The sequence below is a fragment of the Capsicum annuum genome, chromosome 10, assembly GCF_002878395.1.
Source record: "Capsicum annuum cultivar UCD-10X-F1 chromosome 10, UCD10Xv1.1, whole genome shotgun sequence".
Taxonomy (NCBI): domain Eukaryota; kingdom Viridiplantae; phylum Streptophyta; class Magnoliopsida; order Solanales; family Solanaceae; genus Capsicum; species Capsicum annuum.
The window spans coordinates 126,405,565-126,414,116 of NC_061120.1; the positions used below are offsets into that span (position 1 = coordinate 126,405,565).

The 8,552-nt window shown below is 31.6% G+C and overlaps 1 long non-coding RNA gene across 1 annotated transcript; it reads right to left on the bottom strand.

Annotated features, from left to right (window-relative positions):
• Nucleotides 1-1,641: 1,641 nt before the first annotated feature.
• LOC107845034 lies at nt 1,642-7,967 on the bottom strand. Its single transcript, XR_001666684.2, has 3 exons — nt 7,550-7,967; nt 6,023-6,144; nt 1,642-1,715 (listed from the first exon to the last, which is right to left on the bottom strand). It is a non-coding gene; the product is annotated as an uncharacterized LOC107845034 (long non-coding RNA).
• Nucleotides 7,968-8,552: the final 585 nt, after the last annotated feature.

The following is an 8,552-nucleotide window of genomic DNA, read 5'->3' on the forward strand; positions in this document are numbered from 1 at the left end:
ACCAAAACTAGAAACTCGTATTTGCCAATATAAGGATTGGTCTTAGTTGATCGTGTGCGTGATATCACACTATAGGGGGATGTACTAGTCATCCCACGGGATATTTCCCTAGTTTTACGGCTACTCGCACTGGGCCCTTTCAGCAGAGGGAGTTTAGGAAAGCCAAGATACACAACACAGGTAAAGGTTTTAAATGCATGTTAAACCCGGTCCCCTTTCCCATTATCATTTTATATATATATATGTGTGTGTGGTTGTATGCATTTGATGGTTTTACTTGGTTTTATAAATGGCATTATTTTATTCATATCCTGAGATTCAAGCTAGCGGTCACTCGCTAACCCGTCTACAGGCGGCTGTATACTCGTGCTATGCAGGAATCGATCGTTCAAACCTCCTACATAGTGATTGACTTGGGAACAACATTTGGACTAAAGTGATGAGCTTCCATCCTTTTGGAAGGTATCATTTCATGTTATGGATATTGTTAGGCATTTTGACTTTATTTTGGATATTGGTTTTGGCAATGGTTGGGGGCATATCCCATTTGGATTTATTTAGTCTTTTAGTCAGAGGCTTTGTGGTACTTTTGTAGGTTGGTATGTGTGAGATCGGTGTTGGTGTTAACCTTGGCATTGATATTAGTGTTCTATCTTACACCCTTAGATGATATTGTTGGTTGTTCCATTGTATTATATCTTGGGATTGATTATCATATTATGTTTTGGTATTCTCTATGGTTATGGCTTGGTTGATGACCTATGGTTTGGGTCGGTATGGTTGGGCGGTTGATGTGGTATGGCTTGATCGGTCTAGGTTGGTCATGGTTGTGACCCTATCCCAGAGTCTTCATGAGAGAATTTACGTTGTCTTTGGCTTGACCCGTCTAGGTTGGTCATGGTTGTGACCCTATCCCAGAGTCTTCATGAGAGAATTTACGTTGTCTTTTTATATGCTCAAAATTCAGCCCATCTAAGGTTGGATATAGACAGTGGGGTTGGGTAACAGGGAGCGGTCCCCGGTCCTGGTCAAAATAGGGACGCCCATTACGACATGGCCTGGGGTTGGGTCATGTCAAGTCACTAAGTTTCTAATTAAATGAGGGACTGACCCATCACCACACCTAAAGAACCGTACTATCAAGTCGGTAACATGATAGAAACCCAACTATCATTCACTGGTGTTTCCAATAGGTTAGTGATCTCAAAGCTCAGGAAATTTCCAAGGGCCAAAACCTAGGGTGTTTCACTCTGCTTCATCAAACGCTTGTGCAGTAGCAGTTGATGCCTCTTGAGATGTCATGCTCTTTATTTTAGGTAATTCTAATTGTATCTACTATGTAAGCATTATCAAATCATCACGAACATCTTGGAGAAGATACTATGTCTAATGTCTACATTATTGTAATGCATAGTTTTTTTTACTCTCAAATGATATTGAATTAGGTACTATTCTATACCTACACTTTATCTAAAAAAAATACTCAGGGTATTATGATCAATTAGGGAGAAAATAATCATCAAGCATAAGATCATTCGAAATCGATGGACAATTCTGATTATATTCACATGCAAGGATATTTCTAAGATGAGCAATAACAGAGATGTCAAGGTACACAAAACAATAATCACCTTGATAAGATTCCCTGTTGTAGTTAAATACTTCAGTTTACCTGACAGTAGCCTTTTCAAGTTTGGAGGTGCCCAGTATTGATCCTAAAAGATAGAATGAGTAAAGTATTCAATAAAATAGTCTAACAGAACAAACTATTAATTCTGATTTCTCTATGAACTAAGATCCAACAATCATGACATTTATGCATTGACTAAGATCTGTAAGATGACTTTTATATCACCCAATTGGAAATAGATGTACACTCTAAAATATATTGGCCTCTATAATTCATTCTATTGATGATAATTGATGAATAATCTATCATTAAAAAATGAGTATGTTTCTCTTTAAAGCCTGAAAATACAAAGACATAAGCATATCATAAAATCGAAAGCTAAACAAAATAATATATTTGATAATATAAAACATCAACATTTAGAATTTTCATTGCACACATACAAATGGTGAAAGAATCACTCTAAAAATATAATGGTGTTTGCTCATTCAATTTAAATTTGAAATCAACTCAAACAACCGAATATGAAATACTACTAACTTGAAGACATTAAACATACCCACATAACTATTTAATTTTCACACATGATCATGTAACTATAAGAAAAATTATACAATCTAAAAAAATTTAACTTTTGATGGATGACTTTAAACTATCTATCATATTTTATATTTTCATTGTTAAAATGCTTCAATATCTAAACAAAACAGCAACAAAATTACTCACCTCCTGAAACTTCAGTAGTTATCATACTTTGCAATTTTGAAGGCCATTTTTTTGTAAATCTATGAAGTTTCGTAGCAAGAGATATGGCTGCTTATGCTGCAGTAACTTCTCTGATAGAAAAACACACCTAATTTTTTTTAATCCAGCTAAAACCTTCAAGAGGATCATAAAGAATATTTAAAATTACTATAAAAAAAGGTTCGCTCTTTGCTCAAGTTTCTTCACTATCCTGGTGATGAATTAAAAAAAAATTCCTCAAAGTGTCGGTGATCTAGCACAAAAAGAAGAAGACAAAGTTGAATCACACATTCAAGATGCTATTTGGGTGAAAGAAAAGATTCATAAGAAAAGCGATGAGTAACTAGCAGAAACCTTAAAGATAATTGATGGAGAACCTACAGATTGCTTGCTTAAAATCGATGAACTAAAAGAGAGTTTGAAAAAAAGTTTAAAGGGTCGGAGATATTTCATTGTTATAGATGAGATATGAAGCACGAAATCCTGAGATGAGATTAGACTATGATTTCCACAAAATTCAAACAAAGTCAGATATTGTTGACTACTCAAGATATTAATGTCGCTCAATCTACTACAAATACCGATGATACTTTTTCAATCTATTTCCGAGAGCAAGAGAAAAATAAGAATTTATTTTACCAAAATACATTTGGAAAACAAATAGTCCAATTGAATTTTAAAATAATGCAAAGGTAGTTGTAGAAAATTGCAAAGGATTACCACTAATTACTTATGCAGATGCAGGAACTCTCTCTACCAAGAGGACGTTGGATAAATGGAAAAAAGTAGCTTTAAGTGTGAGAACATTTTTAAACCTTGATAATTATCAATATTTCTTAAAATTGCTCACATTGAGCTACAACCACCTTCCATCATATTTGAAATCTTGCTTTCTATATTTTTGAATTGTATAAAAAGTTAGTAAGATTTTTCTAAAGAAGTTGATTAGATTATTGGTTGTAGAAGGATATTTATAGATAAAGGGGATTGAGGGATTGGGAAAAGGTCTATTACTATTTTCCATGATATTGTTGTGAATAGTCTAATTATTTTTAGAAAGCAAAATTTGAATGGCAAAATCAAGACTTGTAGGCTTCATGATCTTATCCATGATCTATGCTTGAGAGAAGCTGAAACAAAGAAAATATTGTATGCAGTAAATGACATAACTTATGAAGGACCTGGAAGGGATTTTCCTCGAGGCCTTAAGTTGGTTTCATTTCAAATAACGAGAAGCTAGCAACCTATCATTTTCAATGATCCTACTCACAGTAAAACACGTTTGCTCCATTTGAACTCTAATTTATCTTATCGCTTCATAAAAAGAGGACATATGATAAGTCATTCCTACAGATATATCCCACCAATATTTTTTTGAAGCTAATAAACTCTTATTAGATCAATAAATCGAGAACAACTGCTAAATTCTATAATAATAGAAAAATCATATGAAATTATTTCAAACATTTTTTTTCAATTTGATGAAAATCTCACTGCTTATCCAATCAATTTTTTTAGTTTCAAATTCCAAGAATATTAACTCACACGTACAGATCAATAGTAAATCATTCTATTATCGAAAACTCAAGAAATTTGAAGTAACCACAAGTACTTTGAAACATTAAGACATGCAATAAAAAAGTATGTCTCTTAATAAAAATATCCAAAATTAACACTTAAGAGAAGTAAAAAGAGGTTTATAGATTTTATTTTTTATACAAAGAGATAAAATAAAATATCTCAATATTGATGTATCCATATCAACAACAACTCAACATAGCCAATGTATTCCCACGCATTGCATTTGGGGGTAAAGTGTATGAAACTCATACCACTACTTCAGAAGAAGTAGAAATGTTGTTTCCAAGAAACCTCAAGCTCAGGACATTGTTTCACCCATAAAACACAAATAAATCAATGATCTTTATTTTTTATATTTAATCTTTTTCAACTTCTTCATGCAAAGTAGATAAAATAATTTACCTTGAATTTGGAAAGTCACCACAGAAGATTGTTTCACGAAAAAGATCTCTAAAATACACAAATACAAACTAATTTTTTCCCACGGCTCTAGACAAGCCACAATTCTTTAAACATCAATTCTAGGCAGCATAAGATTGATAAGCTTAAGGAGAAATCTCAACTATGAGATTTTTGTACTCAGTTTGGAGAACCCAAACCAACCTTTTCTAAGAAAAGGAGTCATTGATATTCTAAGGATGATAAACCTTATAGGAAAAGGAGATCTAGATATAGATCCAAAGAAGAACGTGAAAGCAGGAATGTTTATCAGACGTCTACTAGATTTACAAAACTAGATCTAAGCGAGATCTTATTAAGATTAAGTGTTACAAATGTGATAAGTTTAGGCATATTTCTCCTAACTATAAGCTTGAAAAACGGAAGTCTTTAGAACTTGATGAAGACCTTCATGATAAGGTTTATGAATTGTTATACACCTTGGGATCAAAATCTAATTATGATTTTTAATCTGAACCAGACAACGAAATAGATTTGTTTGAATTTTTTGATAGTGATAAAAATTTTAATACTACATGTTCTGATTGTCAAGGTCATACCTGCACTTGTGATGGTGTATTTTATAAATTGCAATTCTAATTTGATGATTTGAATATAAGGACCATTACTTCTGATATTATTTTGGAACTCTTAAAGAAGTTTCGGATGAGAAACTACGTGAAAAAATTATTAATTTATATACTAGTTCAAAACCTAGTATGTCTAAAACTGGGTATAGCAATTTTCTTGAACCGACAAAACATGCTAATTATTTTACACCCTATTCTTAAACAGAGGTAAATAAGCATTTTACAATGAGTTCTGCCCCTAGTAGAGATACTTCTCTTGATGATTTAAAAATATAAGTTGAAAACCTAAAAAAAGAGATTAAATCTCTTAAACAAAGACAAATGATTTGTGATCAAAGGATTTCGCAAATTGAGGAACACATTTCTCCTACTAAATTTTTCAAAGGAAAAGAAAAAATTCATAATAAAAATGAGGAAGATGATATTCTTCAAAAATCTCTTGATTTAAAAAATGATCACTTTCTAGGTATGATGCAAATTGTTACTTCTCATAAGTGGTACATTAAATATACTATTTTAATTAATAACCAGTTTTTTATAACTAATGTCTCTATGATTGACAATGGAGCAGATGTTAGCTACATTAAAGAAGAGTTAATCCCTACTAAATATTTTCAAAAGACTACTCATATAGTAAAATATGCATCTAGACATGCTCTTGATATAGAGTATAAATTACCAAATGCTCATATTTGCCAAAATAAAGTATACATTCCACATTTCTTCTTTTTGGTGAAAAATCAGTTATACCCTCCAATTATACTTGGAATTTATTTTACTACTACTATATATCCTTTTACTTATCTTGATTGTAAAGGATTTACCACTACATACAAGAATAAATACATATCTTATCCTTTTGTTATAGATCTCACAATGAGAGATATAAATGCTTTAATTGATATGAAGCAAAAGCATGTTGATTCTTTACAGTTTGAACTTCTTAGCATGAATATTTTTGATACAATAAAATTTGCAAAGATACCAAAAAATTAAATTAATTTCTAAAAAAGTGACTGTTGATATTTGTGTCGATTACCTTAGTGCTTTTGGGAATCCAAAAAATCACATTGTCACTCTTCCATATGGAGATAACTTTTTTGAGGATGATATCCCGACCAAATCACGACCTTGTCAAATGAATGCCAAATTAGTTGAATTCTGCAAAAAAGAGATTGATAATCTGTTATAGAAGGGTTTGATAAAACCTTCAAGATCTCCTTGGTCTCATGCTGCATTTTATGTTAACAACGCTGCATGAAAAGAATGTGGTGTTCCTAGGTTAGTAATAAATTACAAACCTTTGAACGAATATTTGAAATGGATTAAGTATCCTATTCCAAACAAAAAGGATTTACTGGCAATATTATATAACGCCAACATATTTTCAAAATTTGATTTAAAATCTAGATATTGGAAAATTCGGGTATTTAAGGAACATACATACAGAACTGCTTTCAATGTTCCTTGTGGGCAATATGAATGGAATGTTATGTCATTTGGTTTGAAAATGCCCCTTCTGAATTTTAGAAAATCATGAATGATATCTTTAATCCTTATATGGATTTCATCATAGTTTATATTGATGATATATTAGTATTATCCAAGATATTTGAATTGCATATTAAGCATCTAGATATCTTTAAAAAAATTGTGACACAAAATGATTTGGTGATATCTAAATCAAAATGAGTTTATTTCAAATAGATGTTTGATTCTTAGGACATAACATTCGTCAAGGGAAGATTACTCTAATACAACGATCCATTGATTTTGCATCTAAATTTCCTGATGTTATCACTGACAGAACTCAACTGTAGAAATTCTTGGGAAGCTTGAATTATATCTTCCCTTTTATAAAAATTTATCTCATGATTTAGCTCATTTATATGACAGGCTAAAAGAGGATCATAAAGGGTCTTGTACTGATAGTCACGCAGATTTTGTTCAATGTATTAAATAGAGTGTTAAAACTTTACCCTGTTTAAATTTAGCCAATCCTACGTGGCAAAAAATCATTGAGACAATCGAGTCTAAGATAGGTTATGGAGGAATACTAAAACAAGTTAATCCCTATGACAAATCTGAATACTTGATAAGATTTCATTTAGGAAAATGGACTAAAGCCCAGAAGAAATATGCTACGGTGGCTCATGAAATTCTTACATTTGTTAAGTTTGTTTTGAAATTTCAAGATGATTTATATACTCAAAAGTTTTTGATAAAAACTAATGCACAATCTGTGAAATACATGTTTGCTAAAGACTTTAAACATGATGCTTCAAAATTGATATTTGCAAGGTAGCAAGCTCAATTAGCCTCTTTTGACTTCGAAATTTAGTATAAAAAGGGAGTTGATAATTCCCTTCCTGATTTTTTTATCTAGGCAATATCTCAATTAAAATGAATATTTATACATCCTTCCTTATAGAAAGAACTTTAATCAACATTCTTAGGTAACTCCATTATATCAAGATTTACAAAATCTTATAATAGAAAAGATCCTCAAAGATATGATTGAAGACGAATTTGAAGTCTTTGGGTATGAAAAAAATTAAAGACATACTTGATTTGCATGGATTTGATATATTTGAATAATCGTTCCATTTCCAGTATGGATAATCCTCCATGGAAAATGGTTGGAGCAAAAGGAAAAGGCAGATTAAGAGGAAGATCATCCTCCGGGGGAAGATCATCTCCAGGTAGATCATTTTCTCAAGGATCATCATACGGATCCTCATCTAACGCCCTAGTTATAAAAATGGGAAATAAGAGTTTCATAAACTCTAAAGTATCGCAGAAAGGCGAATCTTCTTCATCTCCTTCAATTCTTCTAGAATATATCCCAGAAGACCATCCGTTATATGGACAATTGCAGGCATATTTATCCACCAAAAAGCAAAGTTTTACATTTGCTTCAATTGCTAAAGACAAGGACAATGATGATATCAAGTCCTATAAACAACTAGAAAACAAAGAAATGATATTTCTTACTGAAAACTCTGTGATCAGAGGAGAAATGAACCATGGAAGATACTCCAAAAATATTTGATGAATAAATTATACTACCCAGGTGAGTCATACAAAATGTGTTCTTATTATGAGACTATCCTCATTTCCACAGGCAGTGCAAATTTTGAGCACGTTTCTGGATACAACACAGAAGAGAATGTTTATAATTTATCAAAATTCATTATCAAATGGATTATATCCATTGAAGATTGGGGGAAGATCATAATAACCGGAAAGGAAATCATATAAATTTTACTTATTGGGATTATATTCAGGCCTTTAATAAAGTACTTTACTAGAATAATGACTGAAATAAACATACTTGGTTTATAAAGGTATGTCCGAAGATATTTGCAGAACCAATTCAAAACTAGTTTTAAACTAGTGGTTTTACCCGATCCCACTACCAAGATATTGCCAAATCGATTTAATAAGTTATACAAAGAATGGACCACTCTCCCCAAAGTTAAACTAGTTATATCACACAGATTATATCTGCAATCTGGAAAAAAATTGACCAGATCTTTTTCTTTATTGATTTTTCAATTCCATGGATA